The sequence below is a fragment of the Esox lucius genome, chromosome 21 (genome assembly GCF_011004845.1).
Source record: "Esox lucius isolate fEsoLuc1 chromosome 21, fEsoLuc1.pri, whole genome shotgun sequence".
Taxonomy (NCBI): domain Eukaryota; kingdom Metazoa; phylum Chordata; class Actinopteri; order Esociformes; family Esocidae; genus Esox; species Esox lucius.
The window spans coordinates 24,334,749-24,350,390 of record NC_047589.1 but is presented as its reverse complement, the minus strand read 5'-3'; the positions used below and the strand labels follow the sequence as shown (position 1 = coordinate 24,350,390).

Sequence of the window (15,642 nt, the reverse complement as noted above, 5' to 3'; positions counted from 1 at the left end):
AGCGCTAAAGACGAGCTCCTAACCTCTGCCATGACCAGTACAGTGGATACAGAAAGTCTACACACACCTGTTAAAATGCCAGGTTCTTGTGATGTAAAAAGATTTGACAAAAATAAATCATATCAGAGCCTTTTCCACCTATAATGTGAACAATTCAATTGAAAAACAAACTGAAATCTTTGAGGGGGAAAAATTTAAAATTAAAAACTCACAATAACCTGGTTGCACAAGTGTGCACTCCCTTAAACTAATACTTTGTTGAGGCACCTTTTGATTTTATTACAGACGTGGCAATATTTGCCCACTCTTCTTTGCAAAAGCGCTCCAAATCTGTTTGATTGTGAAGACATCTCCTGTACACAGCCCTGTTCAGATCACCCCACAGATGTTCAATTGGATTCAGGTCTGGGGTCTGGCTGGGCCATTCCAAAATTTTAATCTTCTTCTGGTGAAGCCATGCTTTTGTAGATTTGGATGTGTGCTTTGGTTCGTTGTCATGCTGAAAGGTGAACTTTCTCTTCATCTTCAACTTTCTAATGGACGCCTTAAGGTTTTGTGCCAAAATTGCCTGGTATTTGGAACTATTCATAATTCCCTCAACCCTGACTAAGGCCCAGGTTCCAGCTGAAGAAAAACAGCCCCAAAGCATGATGCTGCCACCACCATGCTTCGCTGTGGATATGGTGTTCTTTGGGTTATGTGCAGTGTTATTTTTGTGCCAAAAATACCTTTTGGAATTATGGCCAAAAAGTTCAACCTTGATTTCATCAGACCATAAAACATTTCCCACAATCTTTTGGGGGACTTAGTGTTTGTTTTTGCAAACTTCAGCCTGGCTTGGATGTTTTTCTTTGTAAGAAAAGGCTTTCATCTTGCCACCCTACCCCATAGCCCAGTCAAATGAAGAATATGGGAGATTGTTGTCACATGATCCTGCAGTTCCTTTAATGTTGCTGTAGGCCTCTTGGAAGCCTCCCTGACCTGTGTTTCTCCACTTGATGATGACTGTCTTCACTGTATTCCATGGTATATCTAATGCTTGGGAAATTCTTTTGTACCCTTCTCCTGACTGATATCTTTCAACAGTGAGATTCCTCTGATGGTTTGGAAGCTCTCTGCGGACCATTACTTTTTCTCTGAGATGCAACTAAGAAAATGTCATGAAAATCCTACTAGAACAGCTGAACTTTATTTGTGATTAAATCAGAGTTACTTTAAATGGTGGCAGGTATGTAATGACTTCTATTTAACATGAGTTTGAATTTGATTGGTTAATTATGAACACAGCCACATCCCCAGTTATAAGAGGGTATGCACTCTTATGCAACCAGGTTATGGTAAGGTTTTTATTTTTCATTTTTCCCCCTCGAAGATTTGTTTGTCAATTGAATTGTTCACATTATAGGTCACATTAAAAGTGGAAAAAGTTCTGACATTATTTATCTTTGTCTCATTCTTTCACATCACAAAAACCTGGCATGTTAACACTTACAGTGTGATCCCCCACTGTAGGTGGGGGATCTAGTTGTAAGCGTTTCTTTAGCATCTACTACAAAGGTATTATTGGCTCACAGTATGTGTTGGTAGGGATAATCTAATTCAACATGCTTCAATCAATATTGTTGTCACATGTTTTGATTGTTAAGTGCAACATTAATACCGAACGCATAGGCTCCACATGGGACATTTCAATACTAGCAATTTAAAGACATTTATGTAGAAAAATCTTATGTTTAATAAAAAAATTAAATGTCCTTTTAATCAGTCATCTCACTTGAAAGGATTGCATCAAGCATGTTCTATGTATTACAATTTTTATAATTCTTTTTTTTATTCTTCCAGCACCAACTTTGCTAATAGCTACTTCATTAATTGTACTTAATACTACTGGGCTGTGCTGTTATCCCACCTGGTCACTGTATCTGAAGATAAATGCACTAACTGTGAGTTGCCCTGTATAAATGACTAAAATGTCAATGTAATGTAGAACTCCCATTACGTTGGCTTTAAGGTCCAGTACAAACCTTTATCTGTGTCAGAGAAAACGACTCTTAATGAGCAAATAACCTTGACATCAGTCATGGGGTCAATACCATGTGTACTGGATCGCTGGGCCTATGGTACACCTTGGCATACAATGTCCCAGTAACTTATCTGAATTGACAAGCATGTACACTGTCAAAAAAAGAGACAGGATTTACTTTATCTTTTTATGCTATAATTCTTAAGCAAGCTTTTTGGCATTTGGCAATTAATAACCACACAATAAAAATATTTGAGTGTGCTCCATTCAATCACATTTATTAAAATTTGATGATGCCCATCACAGATAATCATCAGGATGGTTATCACAAAGGCATGAAGTAATGGCAAACAACAGATCATATCTCATATACTGCTAACACAGAAATGTTCTCATCGTCGTATGCACTCTCCCCTGGTTATAACAAGATTAGAAAAACCCATCACGAAATAATGAAACAATCCTCAGAGTTAGATAAGACTTAGACTGGTATGTAATCATTTACTTATCAGAATACTCATTCAATTATGTAATTCAGTGGAAGCTGAATTTTCAGAGCATCCTCTTCCTGGGCATTGACAAAGCTGAATGCCATGTCTGCCATTCTCACATTTCCAAGAAAACAGCAGATGTTCTCTGACTTGCTGTTAGTTCAAATGTGCCTCGCCGACATTGACTCAACGGTCGAAAGCAACCAATGTTTTCCGCTGAGCCCATTTCGGCCATTACCAGTGTGTTTCACAGGCCGTTTACTGCCGTTTCCGCTGTTGTAACGATAACGGGAGAAAGCAAATGTCAAGCAAGTATATGAAAGAATCACCAGTGACTAGTGGATTTTGAATCCCGCGAAACACAGGAAACAGAAGGCTGAAAAAGACAGTTCCTCAAGTGTGCATTGTTTTGGAGATCCAAGTTTTATAAGTCAGGTCCCCACATTGTCCTTTAAGGAGGGAGGACCCAAGAAAAACAGTTGGAACCCCTGATCGGAACCCCTGATCGGAACCCCTGATCGGAACCCCTGATCGGAACCCCTGATCGGAAACCCCTGATCGAGCAACTAGGTCAACCTGTGTGCTGTGCAAATCTGTTTGCATGTGGTACAGACAGCGCTGGGTTGGTCTAACAGTTACAGGATTTGATACTATATATCAGATTAATCCATATTATGTGTACTATGAGCTTGATTTTGAGGCTGAAGATTGTGTCCACTGTTGATCTTTTTTGCATTAGGATGTTTGGTCATGTGATCCTTTTTTTGAACTGTATTTTTTCTTGTTTTTGGTATTACTGAAGTAAAAACATTATTATTATTATTTATTAATGTAACTAATGTATCACTTGTACAGTTCATTCAGTTTCTTTTGTTATCTATTACATTTGACATTCAAATCTAGTATTAAAATCCAGGATTCTTATTTAATTAATTATGAGGCAAATAATGTATAGTGTTTTGGATGTATTTCTATGTCAAATTACCATGCAATATATCTATGTCTTAAAACAAAAAAAGAGTGTTTTGGAACATAATAATGATGTGTTTCTTAGTGAATGTTTCCTAGTGAATGACGTCATTACAACCAGTTTACAAACCAAACCGGGTAATATTATTAAAAACTGGTGAGCCGAGGTACAAAAGGTAAAGCCGGGTTTGAATGAAATAGATTTTTATTTGCTGTTCCAGGTCATTTGTCGTCCTGACGGCTGAGAGGATTACGGTTTAATAGGCTGATAAAAAATGATACAAGACACTGATACAGTAGAGTTATAGTGGCATTTCTGTGGCAAAATAAAAGGGTGTCTCCCCCCACCGTAATACAGCCTTAAATCTCAGCTGACTTTTGTTCAGGTGGGCTATAAAAAGGAATGAGTTCATAAATTTCTTTATCATGTCCATAATTAAAAATCTGCTACGATTTCTTCTTTCCCCAGCAAATCAACCATAATGTTATGTGTCAAAGAGTGGGGACTACTAGCTGTGTGTGAAGCATGGTGTGTGTCAGAAATGGATGTGATCTTGTTTGTCCCTTCATAAAAAAAAGACTATGCACAGCCTCATGTTAAATGTTAGCTTAATTTTAGACAACACCTCAAACCTCCCCCTGTGAGGTAATGTATCATGTTTTAGGGAGGAGGTCTGTTTCTGGATAATTCCTATGCCTGTCTTTGTTCTGCATACATGGAGGGAAGGCTTTCTAGTTTTCGAAGTATTCTGTAGAATAAATCAGATACTGTACATATACTGTACTGTAACTACACATTTTCTTTATACCAACAGGGTGTTTCTCAGTCCTCTCCTAGGGACCTCCAGCTGTCTCACAGTTTTGATTCAGCTGTGAACGAGCTCACATGAATAAAGCAGTCAGGGGCCAGATAATTAGTTGACAAGTTGATTCAGCTCTGCTAGCTCTGGGATACGTCTCATACACGGAATGGCTTGCGGTCCCCTGGAGGGGTCTGACAACCAGCGCTCCATACCTCAACCCACAATTTGTTTACCACTGAATCAGACAATCTTATCTCTGAGGAAGGCCAGTCAAGCCTACCTCCTACACCAATACATTACACAACAGAGACCCAGGCTATATCTCTATATCACCTGAACCCCTTCCCCAAAGCATAAGTATGATTCAGTGCTGACGTCTCATGACCAATGTGTTGGATGGGAGTTTTTACGCTGATTTATGTTCATCAGTGACACTGATCAACGCCGCCTATAAGACTCATTTTTCAATGTCGGCCAATTGCCTGAGTCCTAGTACTTGAGCAAACTGGCCAGTGTCAAAAGTAGCCCTTTAATGGTAACATTAAACCTCTTTATTATGTCTCGAAAACAAAGAGGGGGATTTCGACCTCAACGGAGCCACAGCACACGGCTCAATGCAACAAGCACGTCTATATACTAGCATTGACATAGGGCAGCCTTCTGTAAATTACATAAACACGTTAAAGACCAAAAATATAATGCGGTTACATGGTGTGCATTAATACCCCACACGTACAGTATCGTCAGCATAGCAGACTGCAGCCCCACAGCCAGCTGGCCTCTGAAGTGAAAGCAGGCATCTGGATGGGAGACCAAGTGGAGTCGGAAGGCCAGTAGGAGGCGCTCTTCACACTGGTCTAAAGGTCAAATCCGACACTCCAGGCTGTTAAAGGGCCCAGTGCAGAGTGCCATCATTCAACAGGGACATAAACGGGTGTCCTAACCGAGTGGTCACTTGAGTACCCACAACACTTATCGTGAGGGTAGGGTGTTTCCAGTTTCCAGTCATGCCAGTTATGGCCACCGAATCGTCCCCCGCTTGCAAGCGGCTCATTCATCCCATCTCCACCCTTAACAAAAATAAAATAACCGTAAAGTGCTAAATGTATGAAATCAGTCATTTATATAGGTTGCTCTGGTAAAGAGTGTAATATTTTGGGGTTCTTAAAAATGAACACTACTTTCAAATTTCCGGTATTTAAAGCTGGTAAGCAAGCAATTTATCTATATAGCACAACTCATATATAGAAGCAAGCCAATGTGCTTTACAAAGAAAAAGAAAAAAGTACAATAGAATAAAAACAAATACTAGAATAATAACATACATAAAATAGGCAATTCAATGTGCTTTACCTAGAATAGAATAGAAAATAGAAACATAATAAAAATAAAAATGAATAGAAATATATACTAAACCGGTAGATTCTGTAGTATATTCTGTGAGGAAGCTATGTAACCATAAAAGCCTTAAGGTAAATAGTGTGGTTAAGTTTAAGCGCTCAGACATAGGCACGCGAAAAGAGAAGTGTTTTTAACCTGAATTTGACAATGTATACATTTGAGGCACATCTAAGATCTGGTAGTTTATTCCAGTTATATCCAGCATAACTGCAAAATGCAGCTTTGCCGTGTTTAGTTTCGACTCTGGGCTCTACTAGCTGACCTTCATAGATCTAAGAGTCCTACTTGGTTTATAGGTTTTAAACATATTAGAAATGTATTCAGGGACTAAACCATTCAGTGATTTATAGACTAAAAGCACCACTCTAAAATCTATTCCGTAACTGACTGGAAGCCAGTGCAAAGATTTAAGAACCGGAGTGATGTACTCTGTTCTCTCTGTCCTGGTTAACATTCTAGCAGCAGCGTTCTGAATGAGCTGCAGCTGTTTAGAGGTACCAGTAGCACTATAAATCTCCCCTGCTGATTTATATGAATCAATCTCCCCCCTTTTGAATGTCCGTAACAAAAAAACTTTGAAATAATAGTGGATAGACATTCTTGACCGGGTTGTCGCTGGCAGAGTCAGTGCAATGGAGTAAAGCACCCCCACTGCCAGGCCTCCACCCCACCCCGGGGTAAGGTATAACAAACGTATCTCTGGGTCAGCGGTGTACACCAGGACTGTCCTGTTCTTCTAGGAAACACGTTTGGATCAAGGTTAAAAGACAACTAATTAGGTGGTGAACGCTTGACGGAGTTCAGCACATCTCCACCCCCTCCATTTTTAGCGTCAGCCAGGGGTTGATGTGTGAGCGTATGTGTGTCAGCCAGTGTGCAGGATTTGCGTAGCGCACAAGGACAGGAAGAGCTGGCTAGTTGATCTGGAAAGCAGCTGAACGCACTGAAATAACTATGTACCTGGTTTCATTTGTCCTTCCTGGAGAACACGGTCTTATTGTCGGTGCAAGCACTTGCGTTGTGATTTTATGCTAGAAATTGGCATGACATATACCCCTTTCTTGCCGAAAATATTGAACAAGGGGCAACGCAGTGACCTTTCAGGAGGTACATGAGGGATTTCACACCGAGCAAAGACCAAAAACAAGCCTCCATTTACCAGATTGTTGTAAGTGCATATCACTGCACGTGTGGATTATAATTGAATTTGAAGGCTTGTAGAAATGATTGTTACGAATCACGAATATACCGCATAACTTTAACCAGTGAAATTACAACCACTGAAATGTGTCTTTGGCCACTGTTTGCAACAGCCTATGTCAATGATCGTTAGATATCAACTGTGGCATCCCAAATAGGTTTTTGGCCAAGACCATATCCAAATATAATCTTTGTGACTATTCAAGCAATATCATTTTTTTTGGAAGTACTACAATCATGAATGGGCACAGATGGTGACGGTGCTTCCAGATGATGATGCATTCATCAGCGTCATGAATAAAAAGGGGATCTAAAAAAAAGTCACTTTTGACTGGAGCACACAAAGAAATATCTTTTGATATTACAGACCAGAGGAACTACATATATTGCAGCTTCATTTCATTAAGCCTGCAAAGCAACGTCCTAGATGCCAGCAAGCAAAATGTACTTGGGAAAAATTTTAAATCTATTTCAAGCAATTATTCTTGGATCCTTGTGTTAGCTGGTTAAAGAAACAAAGAGGTTTTGTTTCTCATGCAAATCAACTTCTCATGCAAATCTTGGTTAGTTCGTATTAAAATGTTAATACTGCAAATGAATGATACCTTCTATATGTAGGCTTGCTACCAGACATATAAAAAGTACAATGTTAAAGTACTTCCCCAGTTCGCTGTGTTCACCAGGTGAGGGAATGTTCTAATCAAGACCTAAATTAACTTCCTTCACCTGGTAATTTAGGTCCTAATTAGGAACTTCCCTCACCTCATGAACATAGCCAAGTACTTTAACTTTGTAGTTTTCAATCTTTGCTTCCAACCCTATTTCTACAGTACTAGTTTTACAAGAGAACATCACGTTATGCAATTATTTATAAGACAATTCATACACAATATATTCTTTCCAAACTACTCACATGATAATTGTTTCTAAATGCATAAATCAACTTTTATGATGAACAACTGGAGCGTGAACATACAGTACTCAACATGACCCGGCAATAACAGCCTACATTGATAACATGAGATTGGCTCCCAAATGTATACTGTCTGACAGGATGGAAAATGGTCATTAGCTCAGATGGAAATCCATTAACAGCTAGGGTTTAACAAGTTTCTGATGCATCTGGCATTGTTCACTACATTGGCCCAAACAATAGGCTATTAACAAAATCATTCACTTCACTTTGCCATTGTTTTAAACATTCACTTTTCAAATAGGCTCCGAGTCATCTCCTATGATGTTTGATGAGGTGGAAGAACACGTATGAATGGATTTGAGACCACTCCTCCATACATCCATTAATTGAGGTCCTCGCTTGTAGACACTCCTCGTCAGCTCACCCCACAGGTTTTCAATTGGATTTTAGTCAGGGGACAGTTATGGCCATTGCAGAAGCTTGATTCTATTTACGTCACTTGAATCAACCTTCTCACTGTGCTTGGGGGAAAAATTCACGTGTCTTCTTCCAGGCAAGTTCATCACAGCTCCAGTGTTTTTACATTTCTTAATTACTGTCCTAACAGTGGATATGAGTATTTTCAGGCCTGATTTGTAAGCCTTCCCCATGTTGATGGATAACTAAGGGAGTTTACCCTGTGTGTCACCACATATGTATATCCCAGTGAAACAGGATGTCAAGGATTTACATATAATTTTGTAGTTGTAACTGCGTCATATTAACATAATTGTGTAGTATGTAATCAACTGAATTTTATAGATTTTCTAATGCACCCAATAATTGTGACGTTTTTTAAAACATTTTAGTTTAAACATTTTCACTCAATTAAAGGTTAGGGTCAGATCATTTATTTAGTGTAAGTTCAAGCTGATAGACAATTACCCCTTTTTCTAGACTTTTTTATTATTATTTTCCTAGGATGCCATTCATTCTGTAGGGCGGTAAGTGTGTCTTTTTGTTCAGTCAAATATTCACTTCTGGCTCACAAACTGGGCTGTGCCGTGTCAACTGATTACCCATCCTGCTCGCTACTAAGGAAAAATACATTTCTTAAGTAAAGGCCCGGCAGCCTAGTTACAAAATATCCTTGGCACAGTACTGGTCTGGGGCCCTGTGGCTGTGAAAACACTGATTTATAGGAGCTGGGAATTGGGCATTTATGTAGCAGACAAAAACCAATGATGTTGGCTGCATTTGCTTAGAATGTTGATGATGGATATTTAGAAACAAACTATGTGCATAAGCAGGCTGATGCCAGATCTCTTTCTGCTGCTGCCAACTTCTATGGTGTTACTATGAAACGACAATGACTGTAGGAGTTGGCAAAACCACACAAACAGATCAGAGGCTAATGTTGGAGATTTCAGCAGTGCTACAAGGTTACAGGGCTAGGCTGTGATAAAACAAGACTGAAGGGCTATTCAAGTGAATAACTTGTGTTGTATGAATTAATAATGAACATTAATTGCCACCGAAGAGCAAAAAAAGGATTTAGACTCATCAGCAAAAAAACTTTTGATTCATAAAGAATTCTAGAGGTGAAAATCCCAAATGCCCAGGGGGCCCCCAAAACTCCAGGGTCCCAAAGCCAGAAAAGAGATGCGTATGATAGCAGGATGTGTTGAATTATAGGAAATAATCCTAGAGAAATGTGGACAGAAGAACAGCAGGACATTTTGCTTGATACTGCAATCTTTTCTTTCAATTTCATGTCAAAGGGTGAACAACAGCCTTTCATGAGCTATAATACAGTACATCTGTCTCTCTGCACAAAAAGTGTACAATTGCAGGAAATTTGCTTAAAACAGCAATAGTTTCTTGTAGCCTCATGACAATAACTACACAAAAACACTTTAAAACAGATGGCTTCTGGATGTTGGTGGGCCCCAAATGTGGTGGTCCGGCTCAGCAAGTCTCCCAGGAAATCAATTGTTGGCTCTACAAAAACCAGGGATGGCAAAAATGTATACAGTATAATTCCAGACTAAATTGGGTTTGCAAAAAAATTCCATTTCAGCCCTATTCTCGGAAGCCAATAATGAATGCTTGCCATTCTGCATATCACAAGGGCTAAATGAATGTGACATGCTAGTAAAGATCATTATAATCAGTCAATAACGGACCTCCAGTCTTTAGCATTTTCATCTCCGGGCTCCCAAAGAAGACTTTCCCTGCTGGCAGGGCTACCGTCTGTCAACCAGGGACGGCTACAGTAGACAGGCGAGACTTTAAGATGACAACTTTAATTTCATGGTTGCTGCATACAGTAGAGGATGTTGTTTGAATGCAACTGTTAATCAGCTGATCAAAGTGACAGAACTTCTATTTAAACCAGAACATTCTGAAGCATTAATTGCTTGCTAGTCCATGATTGTTTGCACTCAAGCAGTCCACAGTCCTGAGCAGGTTACCGTCTGTGACTCATTCACCGTCACAGATTGGTTAACCACATTTCTCATGACCCCATTTTGTGGGTCAGAAGAACGAATGGAAATAGGACAGTCACTACTGATCGGAAACGACTGAACTCGTGAAAGCAGCTTGTTTAGAGGTATCGTTCAACCATCTTAATTAGTCTGCTCACTGATTATATCAAGGAGGGCACAGAAGGAAGTCAACTTTCTATAGTGCTTGAATAGATGTAGAAGTATTCGGGATATTCTCTCCCATCTGAACCCTCTCCAGGAGAGTCTAGTGACTGATAATAGGAGACGTTTTATTTTGGACATCAGTTAAATGAAAGCTGTTTCTTTAATCCTTTGGTCGTAAAGTGCCTTGGTGAGTCAGGCTCAGATCATTGTATTTAATCTAACAGTAAAATAATATAATGTGTCTGGCCTGGAAGCCAAATTAGATACCCATATATCATGTTGCACAGGAAATAAAATCAAACAAAGTTCACAGTGCAGCTGCTTTAACAGCAACCTTTCACTAGAGGACAGAATTGAGAGAGTCCGTTCCCTTTACCTGTTGGTCTGATACAAATAATATAAATACGTATTACTCTTGTTCTTTGCAATGATTCTAGTCTTCTCTGGAATGTGAATGTACAGTCCAAAACAGCTTTGTATAAGCTGGGCCATTGAGGCGAATCGTTATGACTGATGGTGGCTGCAGCAGTAGAAACACAAAGATCTGATGCAGTTCCTCTCACAAGGATGTCACAGAATACAGAGGTTTGAGTTTATTTTTTCAGAAAATTCTTTTTTGCCATCACACATTTCATTTACAGAGCCTAAATAAGCTGTCTATTTGTTGTTTACCAACACAAGGTGCAGCTTGTACTGCTTTTTAAATAGCTGAAAGGCGTCAAATGCATTTAATCTGTTTATTTCAAATATATGTTTAGTGTTTTGGGCACATTGACTTTGTGTCATATAAGCCCCTACAGGCCGGGCAACAACTGGTTTTAAAGATGACTATCGGGCTATATGGCAGGACACGCACACTGTTTTGCCCGAAACCGATCAGACACACACTCTTTACACTGCGTTTGCCAGCATCTACTGATGAGCTGATTCACAGACGGCCAAAGAGTTCAGCAGTGCGGAAAGTGTTGCAAGCAGAACAAAGGGCTCAATCAATGTTCTTCACACACTACATAATCATTCCAAATTCATGCTACTGTAGCTGGACGGGAAGTGGAAAGGCTCCATTCAGTTCAACAGAAAACAGTGCTGACACTTCCCTTCAAATTCAACCTACAGTTCCACTAACCGAAGAAAATAAAAAAGTCCTACTATACTGCGTAGTGACATCTGAGCACTTTGAGCTGGCTTGTCTCCTCAAACTCTGTCTTCAGTTCTGTGTCAAATGTTGTTTTGTCCATGGTGAGTATGCTATGTGTTATGGAGGTCCCATCCTGAAAACGTACCCCTGTGAAACATCAGTGCGCTACGTGTTATGGAGCTCCCACCCCCAAAATGTACCCCGACGAAACATCAGTAGCGTACTCACTGCTGATCCACTTTGCCTCAGGGTTGTGAACCTTGAACTCCTTCCTAAAGATGTCAGCCACAGTCAGTTTTTCCCTCAGGGCCAAGCTGTCATCCTCGCCTGCAAGGGAACAAGTGCAAACACATATTAATCCCATTTTAAATCTACTGACAATTTTGAGCACTATCGACTAGAACTGAACCACAGCACTGTAAGCGGTTCAGTCCACAATGTATTTGCTTTAATTATTACAGAAACACCAAACACGATTTAAGCGGCCATTCAGGGTAAAGTCAGCATGTTGTTGACAGTGTTGATTAAGAATCCTTTTGATTTCAGGTAGAATGTTTTTAGTCTCAGGTAGAACCATTCTGAGTTTTTGCAGGCCCCTTTCCATAGAGGATTGTTATTATATACAGCTCCGGAAAAAATTATGAGACCACTGCACCTTTTTATTTCCTTTCCAAAAAAGTTGAAATGGAAGGTTTTGAGTGAGGAACAGAAGGGTTAAAATTAAGAGACCACTGCAAATGTAACGCTTCTGTTCATCACTCAAAACTTTCCTTTTCAACTTTTTTGGAAAGGAAAGAAAAAGGTGCAGTGGTCTCTTAATTTTTTCCAGAGCTGTATATATATATATATATATATATATATATATATATATATATACAGCTCTGGAAAAAATTGCTTCATCGCAGCATCTCCCAGTGGACTCCGGACAGTCAGTGTTGAGATACATGGGACATCCAACACCGTTTTGGAACCTATCACAATGCTTGATTAACCAGGAAGTCTAGACTGTAATCCTTACACACCGGAAGGAACACGGCCATCTACCTTGATTGACCTCACAGGCGCCCAAGACACCACAAGGAGTTGCAAGAGAGCGAAGAAGCATGGCAGACAAATTATTTTGCTAACCTGCCAAGCCCAGACGGTTCTGGCCAATTGCACTGCCCTCCGCCAGACTTCTGGGCTGATCTGGAATCAGCATTCAACTGAATTCTCCCTATCTTGCAGCCGACCGCGAGCAAGTGACCCAACTGCTGTACAGAGGATTCTTAAAAGAACACAAAAAGTTTCTACCCGGAAGCAAAAATGGTTCTAATTGGAAACCAAAATAATGAACCTATGGGCACAGCCGAAGAATCTTAGCGAAACCCTTTTTGTCTTCTAAGATTTCTTGATGGAACTGGTGCTCAGCTTGAGGCCATAAACAACTATTTTCTCCAAACATACGGCTTTACTGTCAGGCCTCAAGCCAAGCAAGCTCATTATCTCCCCCAGATGACTGTGTGGAGAACAGAATTATTCAAACTAGAGTGGGGTACAACCAATCTTTCCTCTAGTGTTTATAACTGTACAGTGGAGAACATGAAGTACCACTGAGTGCTGCAGTTTCCTATAAAGCACCTCTGACTTAATTCGACTTCTGCCGGCACTTGTGGGGAGTTGTGAATAATATTTAAGAAGAAAATATTTTAGTGAAAATATCCTTAGAAGAGCAAACGAATCCAAGAGGCAACCCTGACAAAACACTTTTATATTGTCAACGCGTAGTGGTAGTCAATTACATAATTATGTTTACGACTTCTTTCATGGTTCTGTCAACAGGAAGGAGTGTACTTCTCAAGGACTGAGCAGCATGGCTGCACTGGAGAACGGGATGGAAAATGCAAATCACGCATAATGTACAGTGGTAAAACTCAAGCATGTGATGAATCCCTCTGAGATCTGGTTCAGGACAGTAGAGTATATGATCATTAATATCTGGCAGGTGTATTTAGACCACCGATTACTTTCTTTGTTACTAAAACCATCAGATCTGACAGACATTCACATAACGGTAAGAATGGGGGAGAAATAAACACAAACGCAATTTGTTTTCTCTAGTTTCTGAACATGTTCGGTCATTTGCAGAGAATGTGGTGCTGCAACTACAGAGGGTCGTGTAATGATATATGAGGGCAGTCTAATGTAGCACGCAGACAACACCATCAGGTAAGCACGTCCACACTCCATGCCCCAGGTTGGTGCGTGGTCTAGGGGCATATTCTGCCTCTTCATGCGTGGTCTAGGGGCATATTCTGCCTCTTCATGCGTGGTCTAGGGGCATATTCTGCCTCTTCAGTTCAGGAATCGTTTTGGAAAATGAATATGAAAAAAGGCATACAAGTTTGGAAAATGTCTAACGATGTATGTGGATGGTGGAGTAGCTTTACCTTTTTCTTTTTTGATGGTGGGAAGATTTATGATGTCTGAGGGCATTAAACGACACGTTTAAGGAAACACTACCTCCCAACCCGAGTCTGTGACAGCTGTGCTGCCAAACCATGAAACGCACATCAGGTACAGACAGTTAGCATAACTGTTAATCGGTGCCAGCTTGGAGAGCAGAGAGGCCACTGGTTTGCTTAGTGGCCATGGGGCCTTTTGTTAATGTTTTCATAATTATTTTGACCATACCTTCTGTAGTTTTCATTTTTACGTTTTCCTTTTTTTAAGTGATGGGCATCCGAGATCACTAAGAAATATGTTTCATTCTGATATTCCCCTATAGTCATCAGTCAGGAGTTTGTGGCTCAGTGGAAAGGTGTGAGCTCTGACAATATGAGCATGTGAATTATTTAGAGAGTGCACAGGAGCGGGTGATGGGAGAACTTTGGAAGGTTAAACAACAGACATGCTGGAAAGTTCCAGATACGTTTTAGGGGTTTAAAGGCACAGTCTAGAGTGTATTCCCGTAATCGAGAAGGAAAACTATAATGGCCTGGATTGGGACCTGTGACGTGTCTGTGTGAGGTAAGTCCTGTGTGAGGTACGTTTGTAACATATAAATGCTGTAGAGCTTGAACCTACAGGAGTAAATCCTTGTGGACAGTTCCCATAGAGAGAGCATGTCTTGTTGAGGTTGGAGCTGGAGGTGGTGGGACATTTAAGCGGAGCTCTGAGGTTTGAGCACGGCCCGTAGGAAGAGTGCTAATTAACAGTATTAATATTAATACCAGTCAGATAATTAGGTGAATGAATACCAAAGGAGAAGTGACTTAATAATGAATGATTAGGAGATTTGTTTGGCGGTCTTAACGGATGGGCTTGTGCAACGGGTCAAAGAGGTGAGGTTAAGGGAATGCAGTACTGGAGCGCCGGTCTTCAGTTTCCCATCACTAAGTTTCTGCACGTCTTCATTTTGTCACCATCTGAATTTACTAAGCCGCGTGGAAGGTATGTTGCTTCCTCCTGGTTACATACAGTCAGGGGAGGAAACACTGTGTTCTGAGAAAGCATAAGGAGGGATAAATGTGTACACTTTTATTTCTACATTATTATACTCCAATTCACTTCCAATCTAGTAGGTGTGTGGTTTGGCCTTCTCCATTTGGTATTAGTAACTTATTCTGCTGGTCAGTGTGCTACATCAGAGCTTGGCTGGTCTACTGTACAGGTCTGTATATGACAGACATTACTTGATATAAGGTGTTTGGAGGCAATAGTCATGCATTTCAATTTGGAGATGTGTTTTGCACGGTCATGTTCGGGGCTTGCTAACTTATTACTTTCAGTGAATAGAACGGAATGCCTTTTTTTTTTTTCCAGTTTCTGTAAAAAATCAAATCTACAGGCCTGGTAAGTCTGTTTTATGTAATGTGCCTGGCCTACGTCGCTCCTGTTACTTTAGTTAACCATTAGATCCGATTTCTCCATCACTGTTGTGGTATGTTAATTCTGGTGTACTGTACCATCCACACCTGGGTCCGTGTGCCTCATCAGTGTCACATTATTCTGAGCTGGCGGGATACTATTGTCTGGCTGCCGAATGCCCAGGCCAGAGAAGGCTGTGTGAGCGGAGTTAAACAGGCT

The 15,642-nt window shown here is 40.3% G+C and overlaps 1 long non-coding RNA gene across 6 annotated transcripts in view; it reads right to left on the bottom strand.

The window, feature by feature from the left end:
* Positions 1–15,642, bottom strand: part of dpp6a — a 211,447-nt gene that overhangs the window by 31,494 nt on the left and 164,311 nt on the right. For all 6 annotated transcript variants that reach the window (XR_002195866.2, XR_002195869.2, XR_002195868.3 and 3 more), the window contains one exon: positions 11,803–11,901. This is a non-coding gene — a long non-coding RNA (dipeptidyl-peptidase 6a). The remainder of the gene's footprint in view (positions 1–11,802; positions 11,902–15,642) is intronic.